This window comes from Antedon mediterranea, chromosome 1, assembly GCF_964355755.1.
Source record: "Antedon mediterranea chromosome 1, ecAntMedi1.1, whole genome shotgun sequence".
Classification (NCBI taxonomy): domain Eukaryota; kingdom Metazoa; phylum Echinodermata; class Crinoidea; order Comatulida; family Antedonidae; genus Antedon; species Antedon mediterranea.
In genome coordinates this window covers 7,462,632-7,480,777 of record NC_092670.1, presented here as the reverse complement: position 1 = coordinate 7,480,777, position 18,146 = coordinate 7,462,632, and positions in this window count along the sequence as shown.

Here is an 18,146-nt window from a genome sequence, read left to right as displayed (position 1 = left end):
TAGATCTACATTAATTTTGTTCACGATATTTTAGTGATACAGTAGGCCCTATTTTGCTATCTTTTTATTTAATAATATCGACAATAAAACCACGCTCACAATGGCACAATTCACGACATTTTTATTCCTTGGATAAAAAATATGCGTACAAATTGAAATACAAAAGTAGGCCTACAATAATCGGCGGGATCACTATAGGGCCTATGTGCATTCACCCATTTCACCAATTAGATATTACAATGAAAGTCTGTTGTTAAAATCCGCCCATGATAAGATTACAGTATTTTAAAAGGTTTACATCAATAAAAGGATTTTATCGATTTTATTTCGTTCATATAAGGAAATTAAAAAAGCAAAACTAACTATTTCCTCATAGTAAGATGAACTCTCAACGGATAATACGGGTTCTGGTACGGTATATCAGGTAATTGTTGAACAAATACAAACAATCATAAAACAAAATCAGAATTTCATCTTAACCAGCTTTGATCTTACTAACTTTATTATTGCTTTAAAATTCAGTGAGATATAGGAAAAACGTAAAAAATTTACCTTATTGATCATCTTCATTAAAGAAGAGAATACCCATAGCAACAGAATAATCGCAATAGGCCTATATTCAGCAGGAACTCTCAAACGTCCACTTATATGACCGATTGAGAATCACATTTTGGTAGGGATGAAGTCCGTCAATTATGGTGAAGCAAATTTGTCACCATCACTTTGAAAGTGAATCAATGATTATGCTGATTTTTCTAAAATCAGACGATCTATTAATTATTACTTTGTTGAATGCAATTTCTCCCCATCCCGTTAAGCAATACATCCAAACCCAAACAAAAATAACCGACGTATAGAAGATAGTGATGATTCCCCCCCCCCCCCCCATTAAAAGCATTCATTTTTTTAAGGCAATAAAGAGGATTTCAATTTTACTAATTATATTCTAAATATTCTCGTCTGGTAATATAGATTATAATGCCAATTGTGGTAAAATAAACAATCACATGATTACAAATGATCAAATTAATGATATAATCTTTTGTTTAATTTCCATTTTATTTGGTATATTGATGGTTGTTTAGTCGAAATGTCATGGCTGCAGTTTGAAATGTCTTAATTTCTAAAATATGTTATATTTCGTTGATGAGTAATTTTTGGATTAAACAAATTACGATTGCCTTCTGAAGAACAAATGATTTTTTTTAAACTAAATATTTTATAAAAAAAGACCGTAACTACAAACATAGTGGCATGTTGTTTTTATTGTAATCATAGACATACGGTAGACAACCGACATAGAAACACTAGCCAGACAGGCTGTTCCCAAATCTATTAAATGTGTCAATTGATTCAGTAATATCTAAACTTAATTGATAAACAAATCATAACGAAGTAAATAAATTAATAATTATAAGCCATACACGTCGATTCAGAACTTCACACACGCAAAATGTAACATTTTATCACAACTGTAACGCGTTCGCACGTTCTCGTTGGAAGTTTTGTTACATTTTGCCAAGTGTAGTCCTACCAGTGAATCGGGTGAGCGTACATTAGAAACACTATAGTTTAAATGCTAAGATACAAGATAAACACAATTATTATTAAGCCTAGTTATAGTAAATACCTTCACCAAATTGATTTTTTGACATCGTCGATCTAGGCGGCCTAATATTATAGTTATACTTTTTCGTTTGTAGGCCTACCTCACATTTATTATTACTCATATTTATTTATCTATTATACTGTCATTTTAATAAACACGTGAAACAAAAATCCAGCGACACAGAGGTGCAATAGCTTTGTTATATTCTAATTGCCTTTAACATAGACAACAAAAATCAATATGTTTGAATATACTTCAAACCAATTAGCATTTAGCACGCTGTGCATGCAAATTAAAACTGTTTGAATACACTACAAATGCATTTATTTTTACTATTTCATTCTATGATTAACAGTGTATAATAATAATTCAATATTGATTAGTTTAATATAGTTATTTATTTAAAGTTTACCACGAAACATTTTGGTAGCTGTATAAAAACATGTTGGTAGCTGTATTATAATAAATACAACATTATTACTATTAATAAAAATAATAAAACTTCAACCACGGCCATGATAATGTTTAAATAGCCACAGTGTGTATAACTATACCTGTGGAATGTTATTGTACACATATATTGTGATGTGACACGCCTTGGTAAACAACAACAATAAAGTTAAAAGTCAAAATATGTTTATGTCTAAAATTAACCATTTTCAATTCTCAGGTCAAACAACGTATCTCTGTATCCGTGGGTGCGTTAAATACAAATTTGTTTTTAGGAGGCTATGTATAATAATTCGCGGCGAGACAGGCCAACAATCAGAACGCGCGTTAACGAACATATAAACGGATACGAATTCACACATCTTTAAACATTTAAATGGTTCTCCTCAATGTAAAGTTACATCTAAAAGGAATTTCCAACGCAAAAAAACAATTAGGTACTTTATATCAAGAGTAAAAACCTTTACTTAACAAACAAGTAACTCATGCCATTATTCTAAATTAGCAAAAATCGCATACTTGGAATTTTAACTTATTGTTGTTGTTTACCAGGCTTGTCATATTACAATATGTGTTTAAGATACTATTCTAGTATTGTACACACCTACAAGCCTAGTCCTTACTTTGTGCCTAACTAATTCACTTTATCAACTGATGATGAGATTGAAACAAGTACCGGTATATAATATGTTTTTTCATACAGCTACCAGGCAAGTTATCCATGGTAAGCTTAAAAGTAAGTTTCTCAGATATTTTATATAACAATAATAAAAGGCAATCTTTGGAACCACGTACGAGGTTAGATGACGCCATCGCCGTTGCACACAAGCGCGAAAAAGTTTGAAAAAAAAATAGGGAAAGAGTGTAATTTCACTCTTCCAGCGACACAAAAGTAGGTAGGTAGGTAGCGGTAGGCCTAATTAATATTTCTAATATGCTAATATATTTCTATTCTACATTTGGACAGATCAAAACAATTTAATTTCAAATTTGGTCGGTTTAATTCAAAATTTAGCTATTCATACGTAATATAATACTGCAAACAAAATGCATCTTTATGCCTAGATAGTATTAGTTGTGTTAGATTTACTATAACATATTCGCACGGTATTTTTAAACAGATATACATTTGATATTAATACAAGATACAAGACAACTATAATATAAGGAAAACCATATAACTTATAATTAAATTTAATTAGGCAAATCATATAAATACAGTTTGTCCTTCCTGTCGTCCTTGTCGTGTTTGTATCGTCGTACATGTCCGTCCCTGTCTGTCAGTAGCTTACCTTCACCTTGCTTATTATTATTATTTTTAACTTTTTTATTCTTTCTGGTGGATCCAGGCTTAAAGCCCCTTGGGGTTTAAATGGTATTCTCCAGGTATAATGCAACTATTATTTACTTAATTTCCAACCACTTGTATCTTTTATATTTTGTATATGTTTGCATTATGTGAATAAATTTGAACTTGAACTTGAAATTTGTTTAGTGTAGGCCTATATTGATATTTGTGTAGTGTATTGAGATTTGTTTAGTGTATAGAGATTATCTTAAAGGGTTTGCTCCAGTGGCGTAACACGCAGGCCTAAGTCCCCTGGTTTAGAACCATCCAATGCATTTTCGACATTCGATTTATTCTGGGCACTGCTCAGGGGCCCCATAAGCTTCAGGGCCCCTGGGTTTAGCCAGTTAGTGCTCATAGCCGTTACGCCACTGGTTTGCTCCTCATCTAGGGTAGCCATCCTGTGATCCTTTCTTTTCCTGATGTTCCTATTCGTTAAGTCTCTCATCATCATCTTGAAGCTTCTGTAACCCCTGAAAAATTGTTTTATCATAATAATAATAAAAAAAAAAATAATAATCTATTAATTGTTTATTTGAAATTAAACATTAAAATCCTACCTTCTTATGAATTGTCTTGTATCTAAGCCACATATCTTCACAACATAGTAGCTTAGTCTGTAGATGTTGTAGAACGCCATGACTAACAACATGATGAAATTCACACACCATTTAACTATCATATATAATAGTCCTAGCACTGGGTAAACAACCCTGGAACGAGATTATTATTATTGTTATTGTTGTTGTCACTGTTATTGATACTGTTACTGTAAAATAAGATTATTTAATACTCGATGACATTTTCCGCCAACGCCGTATTGTAAACCCATAAAACAGATAAACCAATTGTTCCGGGAATTTATAACTAGGCCTATTATGTTGACATTAGAATAACACCAACTGTTCAGTTTTAAAATTTAGAGTGGTTTTGAGAGAGGTGGTCGCTTACGATTGGTAGTACATGTTGTTTGGACGTGTTTAGTCATAAGCTGTAGCCTATACGGTACTACATTTGCGGTGGATTAAAGGTTGCTCTGACTTTATATTTGGCGATTGCTAAAACCTGACAGGACATTGATTTTGCACATACGATATCTAATCTGGTATAAATCACAATACGGTAGGAATCCGTTTTAACAAGTGAAAATCCTACCTGTCCATAAAGATGCAATTAAAAAATGTCGCGATTTCGCACAAAATCTCCATGACCCATCTTTTAAGAATGTTCAGATACAGATTAATGATATAACCGCGATATTCAGGCCTATAAGATACAATTTCAGGATTGTGTAAAAAAATAACTTGAAACGAGATACCAATACTGTGTAAATATAATTTTAATTAAATATTTACAGTAGGTCGTAGCTTCTTAGAATTCCTATTCAAAAGGATTTGCAAAGATCTGGTTCCATTGCCCTCTAAATAAGAAATTGGCAGAGTAATTCTGCATAGAACTAATACATGATACACATCACGCGAAATTTGCTATGGATACTACAGCTGTTCTGGTAAAAATAGCCTGACTAGGTAATCCCCGTTTACAAGCGAAAATCCTACCTTAGCATGAATTGCCCTGTATCTAAGGCAAGTAGCTTTAGAAGACCATAGCTTAGTTTGGCGATGTTGTAAAACGCCTTTGCTAGCAACAACATGAAATTAAGCACAAATGCTAGAAATGAGGAATGAACAAACCTGAAACGAGATTATTATTACCATTATTATTTAATTAGTAATTTTATAGAACCATCAAAAGGTGGTCGCTTTTTGGAAGGTGGTCGTTTACGAGAGATGGATAGACTGATAATTTTATCTGAGTAAAGAGATGCATTTGCACACATTTTCTGGCGATAGTAACTCACTGGCAAATTTCATTACTACATTAGCTGTTGACCATGCTACATTAGCTGGTGTTGGAATTGCACAGTGAACACTATCTAATCTAATATTTGGTATAAATGTCCATACGGTAGGAATCCGTTTTACAAGTGAAAATCGTACCTGTTCCTAAATCCTCTGAACATGTATACACATTTCGAAAATATACACAACTTCCTCTCGAACCATCTGAGAAGAATATTCAAATATCGGTTAATGAGATAGATAGAGATAGAACATTTAGATTAAACGTTAGTTATACAATAGAGACTTTACGAAACACGACGGTTAAGGGAGGACGACGAATATCCTGTGTTTGCTAGAGCGTAAAATCATCAGTCAATAGCCGTTTTATTTTATTTTATTAGTTACGAAGACGACGACGACCGACGGTATCTCTCCCCTTCCCCTGTCTAGCGGCGAATGTCCCCTCTGAATCGCTTGGCTGTGGTGGAACAGCATAGACCTAGCCTTCCTAGCTATCTATGAGCCTCGCATTCAAGCAGAATGTATTGCTTTTAACAGCCATTTTAACCCAATAAAAATGTTATATCGTATATCGTTAAACAATTAAATTAGAATTCAAATATTAGAGTTTTGAAATGTCCACGTTTAATTGTAATTTGAACTGTATATTTAAGGTTATATGTACATTATTTCTATTCGTTCTCCGTAAACGGGAAAATGGGAACTTTATCGTCCTCAAAAAGTTAAGACACTGAGTTTCACGATAAGCTCCGCCCGCATAAATTATTCATGAGCACCGTCCTGTGGCTTCCCGTCGTGTTTCGTAAAGTCCCTAATAAAGTATACACGACGATTTTATATACCAAAACGAAGGTGCATCATGATACAAAATAATGTAATTAATTAATTAATTAATTATCTACATAATCATTAAGTATAATACATAATTAGATAGCAATCTTGAAACGATGGTCTTCTTAAAATTCCTAATTGAGGAGGAGAGGGGGGGGGGGGATGGGGTGGACAGAGGGACCTGCATACGAAAGTTTGTATACATGTTTGTTTTATTTCTATCTGTAAACATAAGTTTCTCGCAACAATGGTATCACAAGAGTGGATCACACGTAAAACAAAAATAACAAGAACATAAGTTTAAATATATATTGGCCTCCTGGAATTTTTTTGTTGAATATGCCATTGTAACTAATGTCACATAATAGTTATTCACTTTGACCAAAAATTGGAGCGAAAAATATATTTACCGAAAAAATAATTGAAAGCAAAAAAAGAGCCAAATTTGGTTGAATTTAGCCGTTTATTTTGTCATTATATAAATGAAATCATTTTGTTCGTTTTTTTATACGGAAGTGATTGATTTTGTTAAATCTACAAAACAGTCTAATCTGATTTTATTAATCTTTAATTATCAATTTGATGTTTTTCGGGGACAATACACCTGTAAGCGTTGTTAACTAAAATTTAAATACTTAATTGTAAAGGGTTTTATTGAGTAGTTGGAAGGGTAGTAACAAAGTGCGAGGCAGCGAGGCAGCGAGGCACGCGAGGCAGGGAAGGCATGCGAGGCTGGGAAGGCATGCGAGGCAGGGAAGGCATGCGAGGCAGGGAAGGCATGCGAGGCAAGTCAGAAATTTATGCGAGGCATCGTTTTACCATCATCAAAAAATGCGAGGCATCATTTTATCATTTCTCAAAATTGCAAGGCAGGAAATCACCGAAATTGAAGTAGCCTAGGCCTAGGCCCGCTAGGCTAGTTTCCCTTTGCACCTGCCTTGTATTTTAACCAACTTTATCCTGAATACCACAGCTTAGAATTAGTAGGCCTACTTTAATGAAGAAAAATCACATAAAAGTAACAATAAATCCATTAAATTGGTGATTTTACAGACGTTGTTTTTCTCGCATTTCGCACACTCAATGTTCAATATTTTGGTTTCTATGGAACGCCAAAAGAGCAAAATTAATTAGAGGGCTAAAATGTGGAATCCATTTATATTTAACGCATTATTTGGTGAAAATCAAGTACAATTTCAATAGATTTTGTCACTGTCAGTAAGGAAAAATGTTACTGTTGATAATGTACACGGTTTCGTTAACCTTTTAAAGAATAAAATAGAAAAATTCATCATAATATCCTTAGTAGGATGTCCTAGGTCTAGACTAGGTAGTGATGTTGATTTAGGATCGATTATTATTCTTTGAAAACAGAACAGTATCAGCAGTAACATATTACAACATTTTTATTGACAAATTAACAAATATATTGAAATGAAACGTGTTTTCCACCAATAAATGCATGAGAAATTGACGCATTCCACTGAGTTTTAGTCCTCTATTATCGTTGCTCTTTTGGCGCTCCATAGAAACAAAAATATTGAACATTGAATAAGTGAAATTCGCGAACAGTGTGCGAGAAACACGCCTGTAAAATCATTAGGCCTAATTTAAGGATTTATTTGTTACTTTTTATGTGATTCTTTCATTAAAGTACTCATGAGGTATACTTCTAAGGTGTGGTATTCACACGATAAAGTTAGTTATCAAATTTGGAGTAAAAATACAAGCGAAGGAAACTTGCGCCAGGTTTATTAGTACGTACATGGACAACAATAAATAAAAATCGTTCGTAATATACCTAGCTTACTAAAACAGGAATAGTGTATCATTATTAAATATTACACCAATTATTATTATATCAAAATTGATTAAATTATTTTCTACATAGGCCTCTTATCTAGGTTAGGGCTAAGCATATTAAAATTTTAGGCCTAGTATTACAATTGTCGGACGTAAGTCTTTTTTCACATATGGAACGCCTCCTCTGCCTTCAGTTCACAATGGTCATGCAGTACACACCAATGGTCATGCAGTACACACCAATGGTCATGCAGTACACACCAATGGTCATGCAGTACACACCAATGGTCATGCAGTACACACCAATGGTCATGCAGTACACACCAATCGTCGTTCACATTTATCATGCAGTACACACCAATGGTCATGCAGTACACACCAATCGTCATGCAGTACACACCAATGGTCATGCAGTACACACCAATCGTCATGCAGTACACACCAAACATCATGCAGTACACACCAATCGTCATGCAGTACACACCAAACATCATGCAGTACACACCAATGGTCATGCAGTACACACCAATTGTCATGCAGTACACACCAATCGTCATGCAGTACACACCAATCGTCATGCAGTGAAATATTGCGTAATTTATACCGCCACCTATCGACAAAATCGAATATCACGTGACGTTTATTAGACGGCTGTAAAACTAGGCCATCGACTCTAAGATTTCTTTTATGTTTGACATACTGTACTTATTTTAACCGCTACACATCTCTGTGAATGCTCTGTTTTTTATATATACAATAATTTATTATGCGAGACACAGGCGCGGCTAGGAGGCCATTGCAATTATTGAATTCCATAAAAGAAGTTTAAATAGTCTTAGTTTTACAGCCGTCTAATAAAACTCACGTGATATTCGATTTTGTCGATAGGTGGCGGTATAAATTACGCAATATTTGACTGCATGACGATTGGTGTGTACTGCATGACGATTGGTGTGTACTGCATGACAATTGGTGTGTACTGCATGACGATTGGTGTGTACTGCATGACGATTGGTGTGTACTGCATGACGATTGGTGTGTACTGCATGACGATTGGTGTGTACTGCATGATAAATGTGAACGACGATTGGTGTGTACTGCATGACAATTGGTGTGTACTGCATGACCATTGGTGTGTACTGCATGACGATTGGTGTGTACTGCATGACGATTGGTGTGTACTGCATGATGTTTGGTGTGTACTGCATGACGATTGGTGTGTACTGCATGACGATTGGTGTGTACTGCATGACGATTGGTGTGTACTGCATTACGATTGGTGTGTACTGCATGATAAATGTGAACTGAAGGCAGAGGAGGCGTTCCATATTCACACGCGCTCCAGAATTCTGTCGCAATTTTTTTCTTTGCGGCATGTTATTGGATCGGCATATCAGTTACCTTTTATTCACCGCCAGTTATTGAACTTGTCCTGGCAATCGCTGTTCACCTTATTTGCGAGAAAGGTACACGTGTTGTTCCTAGAGAATGGAATGTCAAAAATGTCTTTGGCACGCCGCTCAGAGAGAAGTCTGTGCGTTGCTGCTGAAACCACGTGCTATAGGAGGGGAATGCACCACAATCCTCTGAGCTGAGGGCTGAATCATTCCGCTACCTGCTAAATAGTAAAGAGGGATTTTCCATCTCTCGGGTCTACCGGATCTAGGCGCAGGGGTGTGACAAAATATTATTTTCACTCTGCTATGTTCGAGAGACATGTGAGTGAACACGCTCGAAATGCCAACAAACATTGCAGTCATTTGATGAGTGTGTCGCTATAACAATTATTGTTTATCGAAAGTTGAAGACTGTCGTTCAGATTTTTGAACCGTAGTTTGGGCACTTTTGTAAAAGTAAAATTTGACACGATATGACTTGAATGAAAAAACAATCGTTACATAAAAATAAACAACATGATGAGTGTATACACGAATCTATTTAGATACGCTTGTATCGATTGATTATTAGGCCTATAATATAGCATAATAGCACGTTAAATGCCTCGCACCTTTTTGAAATTGTAAACTATATGCCTCGCATGCCTCGCACTTTTGGAAATGATAAAATGATGCCTCGCACAAATATTTTGCATGCCTCGCTTGCCTCGCGTGCCTCGCACTTTGTCAACACTCTAGTTGGAAGGTCAAGCCATATTTTAGAGATGCGCAAAATAAAAATGTCACAAAATTAAAATACAAATTAAATATAGTCTATTCATCATAAAATATATACATACTGGTAGGTTAAAACACAATACAACAAACCTGAATATATTTATATATAATATATTTGATTGGATATGCAATAGACATACCACTGAACTTCGACAAAGTCCCTATAATTGTTCTTGGTCGTGTTTCCGCAGCCAAAACACATTTTTGGTTAATTTTTTAACCAAAAAAGTGCGCATGATCAGTCATTACCAAACAACCAGATTCCCAATCACAACGCAATGTGTTTTTCGGTCAGATATAGATATTATCGCATTTATCCGATAATTATCCGATTTGAATGAGATTATTAACGGTTAATTTTTCTCGAGTGGAATCGGTTAAACCCCGTTTCCACAAGCAGTTATCGGTTGATTAGGCCTATCGGTTAATTTTTATTGGTTAATTATCGTTTAATTTTTGGCTGCGGAAACACGGCCACCTGAGTGCAACAGTAACGCGCAACGTTAGGTTAGGCTGTTGACTGCGCTTTCGAAAATCAATCTTGCGACCAATTGGATTGCATTTGATCTCAAATGGTTTAACCTCTCGTTAAAGTAGATGTTAATCTTTACACTGTGCCTTCTATGCCTTCTTTGTAAATGTGTGCCCGTCACGCACCACCGCCACCATATCCTTTTCAACGCGGCTCAATCCGTGAAGCGAATCTAACCCTCATAATAATCTCTCTCACTATAAAGTAAAAAGAAGTTGCTCATGGGAATCGATACACGGCATACAAAGTTCATAGTTTAATCCACTTGACTACATAGACAGCTCGACGGAAAGCGCTTGCATTATATCAATTCTCACACACTTGATGGATATTACTATTCTTCCAAAAAATGTACTGGGTTCTTGAGTACGTGCACACAAGCCAGATGTGTACACTGGACCTCCAGTTTGAAGTCCTTATCCGAGAAGACAAATGTTCTACCACCAGAACGATGGTCGAGGAATGATCTATGCCAAATGTATAGCTATGGTTTGCGGCGTCGCCCCTGCCCTAATCGCTCGGTCACTCGACTCTGATTTATGTTCAGTTCTATTTTTTACTATCTTTTTTGCTGATATTATGTCAAAAAAAAAAACAGTCTAGAACCTATATTCATGCTTCAATCATGCTTTTTGGCGCTTACTTTGGGACAAGTTTTTGCTAATAGCAGTGAAATATTTATTGCAAAATAAGCAGTTATTGCAGTTATATAACTATTACTCTGCTATTTTTTAAAAATAGAACTGAGCATAACTCTTTAATAATAATCGACAACTATTTCATTTATTTATTTATCTGATCAACACTTATACAACACACATGACACAAAAAGCAAAAGCGACCACGATCAATATAGCTCGCATTTAATAGTTCTGATCATTATAAATGTTAAAAATATACACATTTAGTTTTAGATGTATACAGTCATTTGTTGGCTAATAATTAAAAAAAATATAAATAAAGAAAATATTGTAAATAATAGAAATGGAAAGAACACATTATAATTACAATACAAAAAAAAAACAACATCAATTTAGTACCTATACTAACACTTTTAGAATACAAGTCTTTTTATTAGAATGTTTAAATTGTGCAACTTCGTGCAATAGGCTATTATATATTATATTTCTTATTAATTATTTACTTTTAGTAGGCCTGTTGAGTCGTGAAATGTGCAACAAGTCACATTTGTGCAAACATGGCACCCTCAAATGTGCAAATCTGTACAAATGTATAATCCACTAATGTGCAAACATCACGCCGTTAAATGTAAAAACGATCAAGTTTGACGTTAAATGTGCAAATGAAATTCTACAAATGTGCAAATCATTTTTTCAAACGTTTTTTAAAAATGATAACCTAATTCTAAATTGTCACGGGTTTTTCTAACAATATTTTCAAGATATAGCCACTTGGGCCAACATTAGTAGTCTACAGGCTGAAATAATCTAACACAATCATGTCCGGGGAGCGATTTTTTTTTTCGTACATAAGTTGGGGACCCCCTCATGAAACGTCACAAAATAAACATGAATAATTCATCAGTTAAATTTTCGTGTTCCGTGTGCACCCAAGCGTATAGCAACAAGAGGCCTATCTCCGCTGTTGCGGCTAGTCTGGGTTCCAGACGGAGTTTTGTCTTAATATTAGTAAAAAGATAAATATTTTGGCACATATGGCGTTTCATACGTTTACTACTTGATTTTGGATACTCCGTCTGGGGAAACACGCACAAGTCACGTGGTTTGACACCAAGAATTCTTGGTGCATACGATTATCCGGTTGACTAGTTTCAGCTGCATGCGATTGGCTACTCACTCGTACACTATTTTAATATTCATATTTCAAAGACTCAACATCTAAGATGATGCGCATGCGCTATTTTACGTTTAGACAATGTGTACTTGGGTACATCATGGAGATACCTCCATGGGTACATTGATGAAAGTTTCTGAAGTCTAGAAATGATTTTATCCCTGTCTGGTAATTATTTGATGGGATTTTTCCCAAGAACATGAAAACTCGTCTTGATATGATAGGCTAGCTTCTCCGCAAATCAAACATTGATTGAATGGATCATTTATTACGCGGAGATATTTTGATTTAATTCCCACCCAGACCCTGTCCTGTTCTGTATGGTGGTGTAGCCCTGTTTTGTGCCGGTGATGGTATGTAGGCCTACCTTATTGGCGTTTTATTCGGCAGGTCATACGTGCGAGTTGAGTAGGACCTACGAAGGAGGCCTAGGCCAAGGACTAAACAATTAATAAACAAAACAACTTGGCAACACGATTTTATATTTCAACAGTCTCGATCGTACATTCAGCACTGTTCGTATAGTACTCGATCTTTTTTATTTTGAAACAAAATGATCATTGGTTGATTCGAAATCCATATTTACATACCGCCCGCCCCATATAGCCAAATACGGTATCGTAACCTACGTCATTCTTATCGGATGCTTGCGGTCTGCAAATCGATTTCTATACGTGTTTCACAAGTCTGTATTTTCAGACAAAAATCGCGGTCGAAATAAAAACAAATAAATAAAAAAAAAGACAATACAGACTTGGAGCAAGTCTATGTTGCGGCGTGCGATTTCATAGCAGAATAGCGGCGTTTTGTGTGGATTGTCGAAATAATCAGCCTTTAGTTTATGGTGTTTTTAATATAATTTATTACTAAAGAATTACGTGTTAAAATTATAGTTTCTATTAATACTATTAGGCCTAATTATTAGTCTCTAAACCCATGTCTATAATTCTAGGCCTAGTAGTAGCTGTGTGGGTGTGTGTGACGTGTGTGTGTTAGGTATGACACAATCGAGTAATAAGTCAGCAAAATTAAACAATAAACATTACACAAAAATACATTTTTTATTCTCGTGGGTCTAATCTTCCCATCTCATGTGTTCATATACGCACATTTTTAAAGTTCCTTTGAGTACATGTATATTGTTTGATAATAAAATAGCAGAATTAAAAAAATACAGTACACAAATTATACACATTCTTTCTTGTGGGTCTAAGCTTTCTTTGGGCTATGTTCCAATGAATTACTACTTAGTTTAATGTCTTGCCTAGCTGTCGATTAGCCTCGACTCGACACATTTTGTGTGAAGAAGAGTGCGCGAAGGCAATCACGTGAATTGACTTTAGAATCCTAGGCCTACTGTAGAAAGTATCGTATCGCAGTTGTGTAATCACTTCTTGTTGCTATACGCTTGGGTGCACACGGAACAACAAATTTAACTGATGAATTATTCATGTTTATTTTGTGACGTTTCATGAGTGGTCCCCAACTTATGTACGAAAAAAAAAATCGCGTCCGGGGATGCAGGTCTGACACGTGGTCGCTTCTTAAAGTCCCTTGGTTGTCCTCTTATTTTAAAGGAAATCCACAAAAGATAATGAACTGACTTCATTAGATTTTATATTATTTTATAGTATTATTAATTTATTTCTGTTATGCGCGATTTTAACAATTTATCTATTTGAATTTTGGAAGATTTCTTAAGCAAATCATTTTCTTTAGCAATTAAATATAATAAGAAATACTATAGATGATGTAGGTATTAATATGGTATAATCCTATAGGCGAATGTAAATGTATGTTATGCGCGATTTAAAATAGCGCACAGACTTCTTTGCGCAATTTGAATCTGCACAACATTGTGTAATTTGAAATTACGCAAGGAAAGTGGATTCATTTACCTGCATTTTTTTTATAAATGTATATGGATTTATATAAATTTTATTTTTCTCAGATACTGAAAATAATTTGTTCAAATCGCGCATAACAGAAATATATTTTAAATGAAATAATATAAAATCTAATAAACTATTTTCATTATGTTTTGTGGATTCCCTTTAAAATAAGAGGACAACTATATTATTAAGGGACTTCAATTTCAACGGTATTGATTACCATCTCCAGGCAAGCCGACCACGTGTCTTCTCGGACATGATTGTGTTTTTTTTTCAAAACAGATTATTTTAGCCTGTACTACAATTAAATATGTAGGCCTAAGTGGCTATATCTTGAAAACATTGTTAGAAAACCCCGTGACTATTTAGAATTAGGTTACCATGTTTAATAAACGATTTTGGTTGAAAAAATGGTTTGCACATTTGTAGAATTTCATTTGCACATATGACGTCAAACTTGATCGTTTTTACATTTAATGGCGTGATGTTTGCACATTAGTGGATTATACATTTTTATAGATTTGCACATTTGAGGGTACCATTGGCACAAATGTGACTTTTTGCACATTTCACGGCTCAGCAAGGCCTACTATTCGATGTTATACAACACATTTCTCTAAACTGGTCATTGGGACGAATTGCCTTTTAATGTACTACTTTTATTCTACTTTTAAACCTTTTTAATAATAGGCCTACCAATCTTATTTTCTTTTGTGGATTCAATCATTCATATAACATTTATTTCTTTCTCTTTCAAGTTAAACAAAATAACAATTTAAATATAAATAATAAATAGGCAAACCCCAGGAAGTAATAATGTTTGAAGGTCTCCATCCAAAAAAACAAAAAACAAACTTGTGACGGGTAGCCAGTTAAGAAAAGTTTGAACATACAGAAACAAAACAGGACAACTGTACAAACAAAAAACATGTTAAAAAAAAAACAAACGACAAGGCAATGATTGATACTATGGAAACACAGAAAACTAAAATGAATGTATTCTTTTATTATTTTAGTATTAGTTATTTATGAAGTAGAAATTGTTTTAGTTTAAAAGAAAATATATATTTAATATATATTTTTAGGTGCCATCATAGTCATATCAAAGTGAAACAACACTATCCTTCAGGTCAAAATAATATACAACAATTAATCCGGCTTTTTTGCACTAAAACGATTTTAAAGAGTTTGAATTAGGTCGCGCCATGAGTCTTTTGTTAGTGCAATATAAAACTTATCTAGCATAACCAAAGACGGCAACATGTTAATCGATGTTTTGTACGTACCACAATGATGTCTCATGTGCTCACCCAGGTCTCCGCCGGCGCGCGGCGTGCGTGTGACGTGCCCAGCCAGCTGCTTGATAGAAAGCATGGAGCTTACGCAAGTGCAAGATGCAATGGTTGAGTGAATTCAGGGATCATCTTAATTCCATGGTTTGTTACCTAAACACCACATGATGGTGAATATGCCTGTTAAAGTCTCAATGATACGATCCCTTAATGTACCATGTTGTTGCTAGGAGCTAGGAGGCATTAAAAGGAGGAGGGATCTAGCCTAGTTTTGGTCGGCAAGAGAATGCCATCCTCTGACAATTTAAGGTCGGTAATAAGGTCGGCAATTGAAATTCGTGGGCTGGAAATTACACCAAATTATATAGTTCATAAACAAAATAGATTAGCCGGAAATGCGATTTGCGGCCATACGTAGGCCTATAGAGAAGAAAATGTAAGGGTATTGCATGGTTCCACTAAAAAACGATCCACCCCGCCGTCAAACCTGGTTATGGCCCTGCAATCGTTTATATTTAAACAAAAATTATTCGATTGCAGTGAATAACAAACAATCTAACGGAACTAAAACTTTAATTGGTTTTAGAGTTGAAGTGAATAAATATGGATAATATATATAAGTTTTATTACTAGGAAGATTTCTAGATAATTATTGAATTCACATTTATTAGTTAATATAGTACTTTAAAACGTATAGGCCCTACCTGAAAAGGTAAGGGAAAATGAAAATGTTGCGTAACTGGTAACTACCTAATGTATTGGAATAATCACGGATTAAAATACGCAGTAGGCCTGTATTTAGTATATTCACTCTAATAGCTAATTTTAAAACGTGAGTATAAACCCTCTTGTGACCACTGGTAAAGAAAATGGTCATGAATATCTCTGGTCAGAAAGTGATAATTTTGTTCTCAAATTAATCGCAAAGCATAATTCTTACATTTTCTGTAATACAATAAAAATCCAATAAAAATCCACAGAATGTCAAGTAACCTTTATTTTGACCTTTGAACTATATGCTTAGAGAGTGGAAATTGTAACGTGTTGTAAGAGTTGTAATTGGCTACAATTGAAAAACTTTTACAATTAATGTATTACGCAACAAGTAAATGTGTGTCACGAATCCGTGTTGCAGGATGGATAACGACATTCATGTTGTATTTTAACAATAGTATAATACTTGGTATTTTATAAATATTTTAATGTTTTAGCAGTTTTCATTTTCTTTAATCTTAAAAGACTTAAAAGACACATTTTTCAATCTAACTTATATTTTATATAATTTGCAAGTAATTTGACAACAAAATTATCACTTTCTAAACAATGGTTTCTGATGTATTTTGAGACACCCAGCTGTTACCAAGTTACGCATCTTATTTTGACCGCCGTTGCCTTTTTGACAAAGTGTACTGACCAAATATCGTATTTTCTAGAACAGCAACTAAGAGCTTTTTATTGATATAAAGAAGGAAGCAAAAAAAATCAAATCAAAAACAAAGAAAAAGGAGCAGGTAATCCTTTTAAAGATCTCAAGTACTCATGAGAAGCAATTGTATTCCTTTGCCATGAAGTCAATATTTTATGGACTATAACGGTAAAACCCATTGTGCCTAATTGGGTAGGCGTGCAGTTGTTTACAGAATCGGGTGAGTTATATTGTCCCCCTCGAACAATTTAAAAAAATGTTTTTGTTGAATACCGGTATGTCTTTTAAATGTAACATATTGGTTATTAGTTATATTCACTTTGAGCAAAAATTGGATTGAAAAAAAAATGGTTTATCTGAAAAAGCTGTAATTTAATCTAAATTGACTAGAAGTAAATCCAATGGGTTTTTGGTTGGAAATAACCGTTTATTCTGTCTTTTTATAAGTGAAAACATTATTTTTAAAATGTTTTTTTTCTCGACCGAAGTGATAACCATTATTAAAACTACTGCGACATGGCCTATATTTAAAAATTTATCTTCATTTTTCATGTTTTTGATGGACAATTCTTCTTTAAAGAAACACATTGAAAACATATTCTTGGGCTGATATGGCTCAATTGTAAATATCTTGCGTGCTTTAAGTGGCAGATTTGTTTCTGCTGCTGTTGTTTGTTAAAATAAATAAATAAATAAACCAGCTAATTTATGCAGATTATAAAAAGCATTTCTTTAAAAATAATTGTATTTCCACACTATTATTATTAACGTTCTATATTCACTGATTGTTATATTTTTGAATTTTTGTGAATTTCTTCTGTTTTTTTAAAGTTGTTTCATTGCAGGACCATATTAAAAAACAGAAATTTTGTGATCTTTTATGAATTATGTTATCCTGCCTAAATATGTTTTAATAAATAAAAAATTAAAATTAGTACCGCCACAAAATATGTTGCCATCTCTGGAATACGAATGATAAATTTGCAAAAGTGATGTTTATGCCCAGTGATTCAAAGATTCAAGGACATTCGTGTTGTAATTACATTGTCAGTAACCAATTAGTGTATGAAAATTAGTACTCCATTATACAAAAATTAACTGTTATATCT